The 12,079-nt window shown below is 37.9% G+C and overlaps 1 protein-coding gene across 13 annotated transcripts in view; it reads right to left on the bottom strand.

The window, feature by feature from the left end:
* APBB2 (amyloid beta precursor protein binding family B member 2) overlaps positions 1–12,079 on the bottom strand; it is a 388,287-nt gene that overhangs the window by 268,135 nt on the left and 108,073 nt on the right. For 11 of the 13 annotated variants that reach the window (XM_023253177.2, XM_023253183.2, XM_045056439.1 and 8 more), the window contains exon 3: positions 4,740–4,845. The exons of 1 other annotated variant lie outside the window; for it this stretch is intronic. The gene's annotated coding sequence lies outside the window, so the exon portion shown is untranslated. Of the gene's footprint in view, positions 1–982; positions 1,068–4,739; positions 4,846–12,079 lie in introns of all 13 variants that reach the window. One more of the 13 variants, XM_045056437.1, reaches the window with a different exon arrangement.

Here is a 12,079-nt window from a genome sequence, read left to right as displayed (position 1 = left end):
TTTCTAGCTGAGTGAAATGTGGACAAGTTACTTCCCCCACCCCGCCCCGCCCTGCCCACCTGAATTTCAATAATTCCTACCCCAAGAATTACTGTGAAAATCAAATGCCTTAATGTTATGTCTTCCACACTGGTTCAGACAGTAGAGCCACTCTCAGGGCAGAATGCATAAAATCTCAATACACTTAATTGTATCATGTGGGCTAAGATCTTCTTTAGTAGGAAAAATTAAGACCACATTATATGTCTACAGGTTTTCAAATATAAAAAAAAGTATATGTTTTTAAAATCATTGCTCAAAGTTTATCAACTAAATGCTTCTTATTTGTTTACCCTTTTTTTCCCAATTTGTTTATTTAACCTAACAAGTAGTAGCAGATACTAAAAGTTCAAGAAAATATAATAGGAGAAAAAAACTTAAAGATTAGAAGTTTCTATTTACAGACTTATTTTGGAGGGAATGGGTCAATAAATATCATTACTGAATTTTAGTAATCAAACACCTCATCTAAGTTCCACCCCACTGCTTGTCACATGGTACAGGCTGAATAAATGTTTATTTGAATCTGAATTCGAAACGCAGATTACATTCCTTGAAAGCAAGGGTATAACTCATTCATCTCTGAATAATGAGCTCCTAGTACAGTGGCTGGCACATAGTAGTTGCTCAAGAAATGTTGATTTAATATATGAACTTACAACTGAGAAAGCATGCAAAGGTCTATGAAACATTGTGTCTCCAATTATTTTGGATTGCAATTTACCCCAATAAATCCTAGTCTACAGTCTATGAAATGCTCCTTTTGTACCCATCGCCACCTCATCTGAGATATTTAGAGTTTCTCGGGAGGGAGAAATACGTAGGTAGAAACCTTCCTTAGGCACAGAAATATTGATGAAGACAGCAGAGTGGGAGGAATATGTCACCTGCACTCTTGTCATATAACAAAGGAACCAAAGACACAACACGTTATACACGGTACCTGTCAGACAGTGACACTTCCAGTTTTGAGCACGTATTTACTCCCATGAGCCTCCTATCCAGAACGTGTCTGGTTACAGTAAACGCTGCAGAGATTACAGAAGGTGAATCCTAGTCTTTCTGTTTGCAGATGAAAAACCTACACTATCATATTTCACATATTTATACTCCTTTGTAACTGAAAGCCAGGATGGCCTCCAATCAAACAAAAAGCTAAGATCCCATTGTTGTACTTTCGCTAAAAAGGACATTGTAGATAAATATTTATTAGCATGGGAATTCATTACTTGTTGGTAGGTGGAAAAGACAGGACACCAAACAATTTGAAGAACAGAATCCTCTTTCAGTACTGGCATAAAAATAAACATAATGTGCGTCAAATAGAACAGTAAACTAGAAGCTTTTTTTTTTTACTTCTTTCAAAATAACCCATGGCTAATTTTTCAAAAACCGCATCCATACTTTATAAACATGATAGACTCAAGTCAACAGAAATCTACCTGAAATAACTAAATCAAATGCTTTTCTAAATTTTTTTTTTCAACGTTTATTTATTTTTGGGACAGAGAGAGACAGAGCATGAACGGGCGAGGGGCAGAGAGAGAGGGAGACACAGAATCGGAAACAGGCTCCAGGCTCTGAGCCATCAGCCCAGAGCCCGACGCGGGGCTCGAACTCACAGACCGCGAGATCGTGACCTGGCTGAAGTCGGACGCTTAACTGACTGCGCCACCCAGGCGCCCCAAATCAAATGCTTTTCTAATCACAAATGCAAGAAAGAAAAAATAAAAGTAGAGGCCACAGAGATGCTGAAAAGAAGTGTGGAGGTTAATCCAGGTTCTAGATTTTGCCCCAAAACTGTGCTTGCCTTCCCCCCCCCCCCCCCCCGCTGATACATTTAAGTACACCTTACAGTTTTCAAAGTACCGTCAGAAACATTCTCCTATGCCTTTTGTCACTGTCAGAAAAGACTGCCTTCCTTCTCCCTTGCTCTGCCTCTCCCTTAACCTTGACCTCCATGTGAGTAGTTCTTCAGGCCTGGATTTACGTGCAGCATACTTATGCATTATAACCTTCTTCTTTTCTTTTTTCTTTTCTTTTCTTTTTTTTAACCTAAAGGTCAATTATGAATGGCCTTCTGTGCATCGAAATATTCACCTATGACATCAGTTTAATAAGCAGGGATCTTTTTGCCATGGTCCCTCTGGTAACACGGGCTATCTTTAGCGTATTGGTGTGAATCAGAAGTCCTACAGATGCCGTGCCTCTACAAAATGGAAATACACCTTTTACAGCAATGGCACAAAGGGAATATTGTGGTATAATAGAAGGAAAATACCTCACCAGAGACTATGTTAAATTCTAAAGAGATGATAAATTATTTGAAAGGTGGTTTAAGTAGCTTACTTTCTGGGGGTAAATTATATTTCCAATCTAAACATCAAATACCTGGATCCTGAAGCCCAGAGAACTAATCTTTTGCCCTTTTCATTTCACTTCTGTGGACAGGCTGGTGACTTCCAACATAATCCTCTTTCAAATACCTTCCAAGATGGAATAATAAGTATACCACATAGGATTTCCTTGATGTTAAGGTTAATATGTGAATATTAAATTCAACCGAAATGAAGCCCATGAGAAAATGCATGTGCCTGACACAGCTGGTGCTCAGTAAAGGTTAGCAATTGCTATTATTATTATTAGCTAGTAATAATATACACTTCTATGAAGAATAAACCCCCCCAAGGGGAGCCTGGGTGGCTCAGTCAATTGAGTGTCCAACTTTGGCTCAGGTCATGGTCTTGCAGCGTGTGAGTTGGAGCCCCACATTGGGCTCTGTGCGGACAGCTCAGAGCCCGGAGCCTACTTCCTATTCTGTGTCTCCCTCTCTCTCTGCCCCTCCCTCGTTTGCATTCTCTCGAAAAATAAACATAAAACAAACTTTTTTTAAAGAATAATTCCCCCAAAACATGAATATTTACCCACACGTTATCCAAAAACTTAGAAATAGACAAAAGGCATTATCGGATGTGTTTTCAGGGCTAGTGCAGTATAGCAGCAGGTGTGTTCAAGGATTAACTCATTCACTAGGACTCTGTACCTTTGTTGGACTTCCTATTTACTATTGGTTCAGATATTTTACAATTTTGGAAAGGCAGATGTTAATTTACTGAAAGCTGATAACAACACAGATGATTCTTGTCTATTACCAATACAATACAAATGATCTCTGTTCCATAGAAAAGAAAACCCCAAAGGTTAGTTAATATCCCTGTAAAACATTAGCCAATTGTGCATCTAACCCAGTCATCTTATTCTAAGATTCTTTTTAAAAGCCTTCACAATGGGTCATATAAGCCTCTGTTGCTCAAATGCTCCTTAAATTGGCTTTATCATTTCACTGGCTCCCCTTTTAATTAATAAAATGAATACTTAAACATTTTTTTTCAAATAAATAAAGTGCAATCATTTTTTTAAGTGCCACGGACAATAGTATTTCACTACAGCCAATATTTCACTGTAACATTAAAAAATGTTTTTGGAGAAAATTCTCAAAGTCCTTCCTTTCAGTGAATTTATACTGACAGCTCTTGCAAGTTACATGCATGGTGCGTGTGTGCTGTGCATGTGCGTAATAGTTTTTCAGTACAAATACCTTATTTAACCCCAAAAGGGCTTCATAATTAATTACCCTTACCTTATAATTATTATATAATAATACACAGTTTAATTACAAGTAAATTTATAATGCATATGATATAACAATAATTAATACTTCTATGGAACTTCTAAAGAAGAGGTCTTTTCTGCCTTTTTTTAAGACACATTTTAACTAGCTCATGTGTACTGTCAGAAATGCAGAGGAGCCATAAGACACAAGGCGTACAAAGTTTAGGACACTACCTAGTACTTAAATGGACAAATGGTTCCTATTGTTGATATGGCTTCTGGAACATGCCGGAAAAAGGATGTGTGTGTGTGTGTGTGTGTGTGTGTGTGTGTGTGTGTGTGTGTGTGTGTACATGCATGTGCTTTGTTTTGCTTACAATCTTATGGGCCATTCATACTTCCACACAAATTCTACAATAAAGCAGATTGACTTTATTATCTTCAAGGCCCATTTTACTTGTTCAAAAAGATCAGGGAATAAAACAGAACTTTAGAGCCCCAAGCAATTTTGTCTAAAAGAGAGCAAAACCATTCACACAGTGTCTCAATTAGAATATCTTAGAGTACCTCCAGAAAGCTAGAAAACAATAAAACTGATAGGCACGTCAATTCTACCGAGACCAAGTCTTGAACAAGTGATTACGCATTTTGTTTTCCTTTCTAGACAAGAAAAGAACCAAATGGATTTCATTCTTATTCTAAAAGTTCTGAACCAAAGAGCCTATCTAAAAGTCTAAAACACTTGAAGCTCAGAAAACAGGACTCACTTTTCTGGCACACAGTATTCTAAAGCTTTACCTTTAAAGTTTAATTTGTCTACTGCACATCTGATAAAAGGTTTATTGCAACCTTGAGGACTCAGTTTATGAACCCCAAAAGATTTGGCAAAATGCAGAAAGTCATCCTAATCTCTTGGAAGTTTTTTTTCCAAAGGTCTCTTGAGTCCCTTTCCATGTTTCAAATCTGCAAGAGCATATAAAACTTACAAAGCCAAGAAAGAACGTTGAAAAGCCACAGACCCACAGTTAACTTCCTGAGAGGCATGTAACAAGAATTTTTTTAAAACAGCAAGTTAGAAAATTACTTACTTTTTTCCCAGGTCTTTGGTACAAAGCTCAAAAGGCAAGTTCCCTTTTCCCACAAAGTCTTGTTAATTCATAGCAATCACACAATGAGGTCAAGCAGCCCAAATATCTAAAAATTGCGCAGAGACAAAAAGTTAAAATTCAAAGTCAGATTAGAAATTAAGAATCAAGATACGTATTGCTATTCAGAGTCTCTCTGCATAATTACAATACAGATTTCACTGGAATATCTAAATGATAAGCTGTGTTAGCTACTTTTCTTTCAGAACAATACTAACAAGGCCTAAATCAAGATGGTATTTTGATCTGTCATCCTATTAAGGACACTAAAGGAGGATCCAGCAAGTATTCTTGGCAATCATTCATGGTAAAAATGTCCTTCTCGGGGAGTCATAAAAAAATAACTGAGGGAGGATCTGGGCTTCTAATTATACTGTGACTTGGGAGGGAAGGTCTTCCGAAATCACACTTGCCCTGCTCCACCTTCCAAAGATGAGCTCATCTCACAAGCACAGAAGTGGCTGTGAATAAAAAAGAACAGCAACAACCTAAAGAAAATCGTCAACAACTTGTAAACATCTTTCTCATGGAATCATTTAAGCACACTTCGCTTTTGCAGGTGGGAATGAGACAGTGAGTTGTGTGAACTTTTTTCTCATCAAACAGAAAATCCAAAAATTCTGCATGGTCATATCCTCATTTGAAAGATAAGTTACTGCCCAACAATCTCACAAGTGAATACGTTGGTAATAACTCATAAGATTCAAACGTCTGGGTAGGTAAAACAGATGTCGCGGGGAAACCATAACTGAAAGTCAGCACCCCTCTCTCCAGGTTCTCCCATTCTAGGCCTTATGCTAGATGTAATTCTAAGCACAATAAACTCATTTAAAAGCCACGAGAGATTGAGAAATAGGTCAATTAGACGGAGCAAGGAAGCACTGCTACAGTAGGCAGTCATAACTGAAAAGCAGACAGAATCCCACAAACATCAATAGGCATCTTTTATTATTATTATTACTACCATTGTTACTGCCAACACTTATACAGTGTTCACTCGTATGCCAGATTCTTCTCGTAAGCGTTTTACATGTATTAACTCTATTAGTGATAGAGACGAGAGGAATATCCTCTAGACATCACTGTGTCACTACTCAGTACACTCAGTTCTGCTATAACGTTTGTGTTTATTCCAAGATGGCTATGTTAGGGAACAATTTGAGCATAACTCGAATGTCACATTTGTTTATGCATGATTTCACTGCAGGAAACCCTAGGTAATAGCGTAAGATTGCATCCATGCAGAACACAGTTGCAAAAAGATACACAGAATGCACAAAGCCCATGCCTCTAACATCAACGAGCGATCCCAGTTTCCACCCGTGTGTTACGAGCCACAGCCATCCACACATGTTGCCCCAACTTCCCTTCCAATTTGAGGTAACCCTCCTTCCACCATTTCAAGTAACTCACAACCTGCAACCGTGCCAAGGCCTCAGTCTGCAAGAAAACATCAGGATTTTGTCAAGGTAAAGTGTCATAATTGACTATACTATTTATCTATTTCTTAGCCACCTAACATGTGTAAAGTTGTGCTATAATTCTTATTCAGTTCCTATCTTATTTTTTTAATGTGTCACTGATAAAGGTTTTTGAGTGTTGTGTCCCTGACCCGATTTTTCCCAGAAGTGCAGTGTGTTTTACTGTAGGCTTTTGCATAACATGGTGGTTTTAAGAAACACCTGTATCTTGTTTTAGCAGAACTCAGGATACCATAACTGATGTTTATAAAGATGCTTGTGATTTGAACCAGAGGGGGTAAACGGTGATTTTCATATTTTTTTCATTATGTTAAAAAGGACAGCAATATATGTAATACAATTTTAGAAAGATTCTCATTTATAATGTTTATAATTTTCAAGTGTAGACACTTAGTTTAAGGTAAATGAAAACTCTATGAGAAGTTCCCTAATGGTGTTAGATAAATAAGGTGCTACCACACCATTTAGGACAGATCAAGATGATAGAGTTATGAAGATAGATCCTTGCAGGCAAGAGGGCTTACCTGTAATTACCGGGAAATGACAAACTGAACTGAATTAGTTTTCATTCCTTGAAACCAATAAATTGAAAAAAGACTCTGAATTTATCCTTAAAAAAGTCCAAGATATACAAAAAATGTATGTGTATGTACAAGTAAGTTTTTCTATGACAAGTAATATTATTTTAAGGAACTGTAAAAATATAAATACCCAACAAAGGGTAAACAGTTTTTTTTTCTAAATCTGTAAAACATTTAATAAAATGGGAAAATGTTTTTAAGCAATCAATGTTCATTGGAAATGCAGACTATAAAACAATATGTTCAATACAGCCCCAATTTTGTCTAAAAGTATCTAAAAGCTAGAAAAAAAGAAGGGAAAAAAGTCAACATTTGTATAGCTGCTAATTAAAGATAATAATATTAGGACAGAATACTTTTTAGTTTCTTTGCATTTTCTTGTGGTACTCAAATTTTTCACAATAACCACATCTACTTTTACAGTTACAAATAACAAGATACTATATAAAAACAGAACGAAGGGGGCACCTGGGTGGCTCAACTGGTTAAGTATCCGACTCTTGAGGTCATGGTCTTACGATTCCTGAGTTCCATCCCTGCATTGGGCTTTGCTCGGACAGTGCAGAGCTTGCTTAGGATTCTCTCTCTCTCTCTGCCCTCCCCCCGCAACCCACCCTCCGTACATGTGCATACTCTCTCTTCCTAAATAAACTTAAAAATTTTTTCTTAAAAAAAAAAGTTAAAAAAAAATAGAACTAAGGCATTTGATGGGAAAAACCTCTTTTTATTACAACTGTAAGTTCACATGTGAATCTAGCCAATAAGGCCAGCCCAAGAACACAGACACCAGAAGCTTCCTTCACAAGCATTAACAGATCCAGTCTCATGACTGTACCCTTGAAAGTATTTTCTATCTCACAATTCAAGGCACACACAGTCCCAACAGGGACGTTCAAAGTATATAAATCTATTACAGAGGCTAAAATATAATTTGCTTTTACTGGCTAAAACTGTTATGGATTAGTAAAATCCAGATGAAAGGAGATTTTTAATTATGTAATTGTATACAAGCTATCTTAATGTCTGAAAGAAATTTCATTCTGAATGAAGAAATTGTGTTCTGGATAAAGCTCCTTTCAAACAAGATCAAGATTAAAGAAATACAAGGGGCAATGGATTTGGGCGTAGGAATAAATGCTCCACTTGGGGGAGTTTTAAATAGAAAGTAAGAAGAGAGAGAGATTAATCTTCATGACTTCCAAAAGGACTCAGCTATATTAAAATCTTCCCAATAAATGAAACTTGACTATATTAAAATCTTCCCAATGAAACTTGACTTTGAAAACTGTCCATTTGCCAAAAATGGTGGGGCGCCTGGGTGGCTCAGTCGGTTAAGTGTCCGACTTCAGCTCAGGTCATGATCTCACGGTCTGTGAGTTCGAGCCCTGTGTTGGGCTCTGTGCTGACAGCTCAGAGCCTGGAGCCTGCTTCAGATTCTGTGTCTTCCTCACTCTCTGCCCCTCCCCTGCTCACACTCTGTCTCTACCAAAAAATGAATAAACATTCAAAAAAAAAAAAAAAAGGTGACTCCTTAGTCCTGAGTGCACTGAGTTTGATCTCATACACTGACATCACAAAACAACTGAATGGTGAGGGTACTCAGGGGTCAGAGGACAATTTGGTACAATCTGGCCACAACACACCTGAGTTTACTCACCTATGCCAGGCTAGCAGCACATTTAAATAATGTGTTCCTTTTCATTTTCAGTTTAACCTTCCTGGTGTACTGTCCACCCAGTCACTATTTAGAGCAATTGCTTTAATAGGATGCTCCATTGTCAAGAACGTACGGAGAATGAAAAGTCAGTGGTTGTAGATGTGTGGGTGTGGTTCTGTTTCATAAAATAACAAAGCACCCGTCGTATTCAGTGTACCCTTTTGAATAATAACCATATTCCTGCTGGACAAAGTATACATGTAGTAGTCTTTGTATTTTTGTTTTGTTTTTTCACTTCCAAACACGCAGACTTTGATGAAAACCAAACAAAAACAAAACCCTTATGTTTCAAATTTGCTTTTGTATTTTTAAGCATTTTCATAGGTTCCCTATCAAACGGAAACAAATGCTACTGGCTTCATGTTTTGTTTTTAAGAATAGAAAAGGCAAAAGAACATTTTCATTTTGCTATTATGTATAAAAAGAGATCACAGAGGACTATGAGTTCCAAAAAATCAGTCAATTCAAGATACCCCTCAGAGGCTCTATCACTTTATCAAATGCATGCTGATTACTTTGAAAAGTACCAGAAATTCTTGGCTTCTGAGTTCTCACAAGTCGCCGCCTAAAATGCTGCACATATGCACCTTCAACAATTTGCAACCACGTATTATTTTTTGCAGCCGAATATTATAATCAGCAGGTCAGGTATTATATTCAGTTGTGAGGATTCAAAATGAAAAGGATAAATTTTCATTTTTAAAGGACGTGCTGAAATACATCCATCCACACATACCACACACTGACCCTGAAAATATAGAGCACTTAGGAACTCTCAGGATGGAAACTCTATTTGTTAAATCGCTCTAAGAATGAGCACATGTATAGCTCAGGGGAACACACTCCCTTGGCATTATCGGATATTAAAAAAGGGCAACCAATTTTCAGAGTCTACCTGGAAAACAAGCAGGGATTATATCCTGGGGCTCTCTAGTCACTCCCTGGGCAGAATTCCAATGTAATTTAAATTGGTCTTTGGCACATTCTCACTTCCTTGTTTGCCTCACTGTGTCACCTCTGGTCCAAAGCCCAAAGACCTTCACTTTCGATGGCCTCCTCCTCTCAACTGGTTCTTTCCTTCCAACTTGTTAACAACCCGTGGCTCCATGGGAATATTTTAGCAGAAGCTGGAGGATGGGAGAGCTTAAACAAATGATTGTTGACGTTTAACTCTGTCTAGAAAATATCCATTTTTAAAGAAAGCGTGAGCACCCAAATCTTCACCTCTAAATACCTTAGTCCATTCCAGAAACAGCTGGGACCAGCCCTGGGGCAAGGAAAGTACAAAATTGCCTAAAACATCTTACTATGCAAGAAACCAAGGAGATGCTCAAATATTAACACAGGCCTGACAAAAGGACACAGGAGCTGTCTCAAAGGGCCAAATGTGGCACAGTTTGAACAACAACGACAACAAAAAAGAATGATATGGATGAGTTAGAACACACTGAATAAAAAAAGGAACCATAAATTCATAGAAATTCATGAAATAAGGGATAGCAGGAAGCTCTTCTTTACAAAGAATGCCAGCTAATAAAACACCAAAGAAACAGCAGAAACAGAAAATCCCACTTTGCAACTACCCAGGCAGTAATTGATTCAGTCAAGGATCATTAATGGATGCTAAAACCATTAGGGCAAGGGTTTTGTGGGTCAGGATACTCACAGCCTCTGAGTATCAACCCACAGATTACTTATCATTTAAGTATGGGAAAAGGTGTCCTTATAATAGAGAATTCTGGCAGACCACTTTACCCAAGTGATGGCTGGCATAATCAATTATAGGACAACTGAATGTCATTGTTTGTCAAATGATAATCACTACGTCATATTTCTGTCAAAATGCTTAATCTGTATCTAGTCACACAGTAACAATCAAATCCAGATTGTGGTACGTTCCAAAAGACAACTGTCTTGAAATCTTCCAAGATACCAGTGCCATGAAGGGTAAAAACAAACAAAAACAGGGTGACTGCTCTAGATGAAAAGAAACTAAAGATATAAAATTCAATGAATGATTGTTGATGAATCTTGGATGAGGAAAGGAATAGTTATAAATGACATTATTTATTGAAATAACTGGGGAAAGTTAAATAATAAGTACTCATATATTATCTATGTATCAGATAATATTTCTTGGTGATAATGGTATAATGGGTTATGTGGAAGACTATTCTTATGCTTGGTAGGTACCTATTAAAGTATTTAGAACTAAAAGATCATGATCTCTACAACTAACTCAAATGGTTCAGCAAAACTTATTTATTTACTTATTTATTTATTGCTCAGCAAAAATTACTTAAAGTGTGTGTGTGCGTGTGTGTGTGTGCGTGCATGTATAGACAGACAGACACAAAGACAGAGATAAAGCAAATTTGGCAAAATGTTAGCATTTTATATGGCAGGCATAAAAACCAGGAACCATGATCACTTGTAGGCTATCTGTATTCTGTACAACGAGAGATCATAAAGGAGTTCATGGCTGAAAGGAAAATGACACAGAGGAATACAGTCCACTGGTGTTACAGCATTTAGTCTTTCAAAAAAACGTTTTCCAATTCATTTCTCTTCTGTAGCAATTAACTAATGGTCATTAGTTGGGAGCAAGAAGATTGAAAAAGAAAAAAGAAACTCAAGGAAGAGGATGACAAAGGGTAAAAATTAGCCACAGAGAAGTTCAGTTCTCCTCCACTCATTTTGAAGAAGACGAAAGTCTCAAGGTTTAAAAATTGTGCCTTGTTTCCTATCCTGGTGAGAAACCCTCTGTGGGCGTGGCCATTTCCACTGAGCCAGAAAGAGTCCTTCTACAAGCTTACTGACCAAACACCCTAAGCAGGGAAGGCCGAGCACCTGATGTCATCCCAGCCCTGGTCAAGCCCAGAACACGGTGTGTCTGAGCAACAGTCCAGGGAAGCAAACATGCATTCCAGAACCATAGCTCTCAGCAGCTGCCTCCAGTTTAATGGGTTTGAAACAGAATTCTCCCCACCAAACTTGATCCCTTGTTTCTATGACCCCTTTTCTCAGTCGAGCCAGTCTCCAAATTGCAGCTTCGTCTTTCACTTTGGTTCCCATGGCCCATCCTTCAAACCCACTCTTCCTCGTTCACACCCTCAAGGCCACGTTGGCCACAGTCTCATATTTCAGGCAGAAACGGCCTCTTTCCTCTGTTCTTCCTCAATATTTCTATCTCCTGCACTCACTTGGCGCTTTTTTAATTGCTTTGTCATACAGTGTCAATTCTACACGCACTGTAGGTAAGTGCTCTGTTATGTTATCTCATTTAAAAATCACTGTAAGTCTGTGGAATAATTTATATTATTTTATCCCAACTTTACAGAAGAAATGGGTGTTCAGTTGAGACCATGTGTCCAAGGTCACAGAATTGTAACACTGACATTCAGAGGTCTTCTAGCTCTACCCTAATACCTAGGTGCTTCCTATTGTTAGTTACAGCTTTAAACACTGTCCCCACGGCCTTAAATCACGCGTGGGATCCTTGAA

The sequence above is a fragment of the Felis catus genome, chromosome B1, assembly GCF_018350175.1.
Source record: "Felis catus isolate Fca126 chromosome B1, F.catus_Fca126_mat1.0, whole genome shotgun sequence".
Classification (NCBI taxonomy): Eukaryota; Metazoa; Chordata; class Mammalia; order Carnivora; family Felidae; genus Felis; species Felis catus.
Note: the sequence above shows the minus strand (reverse complement) of the source record. Positions and strands in the feature narration are given on the sequence as shown.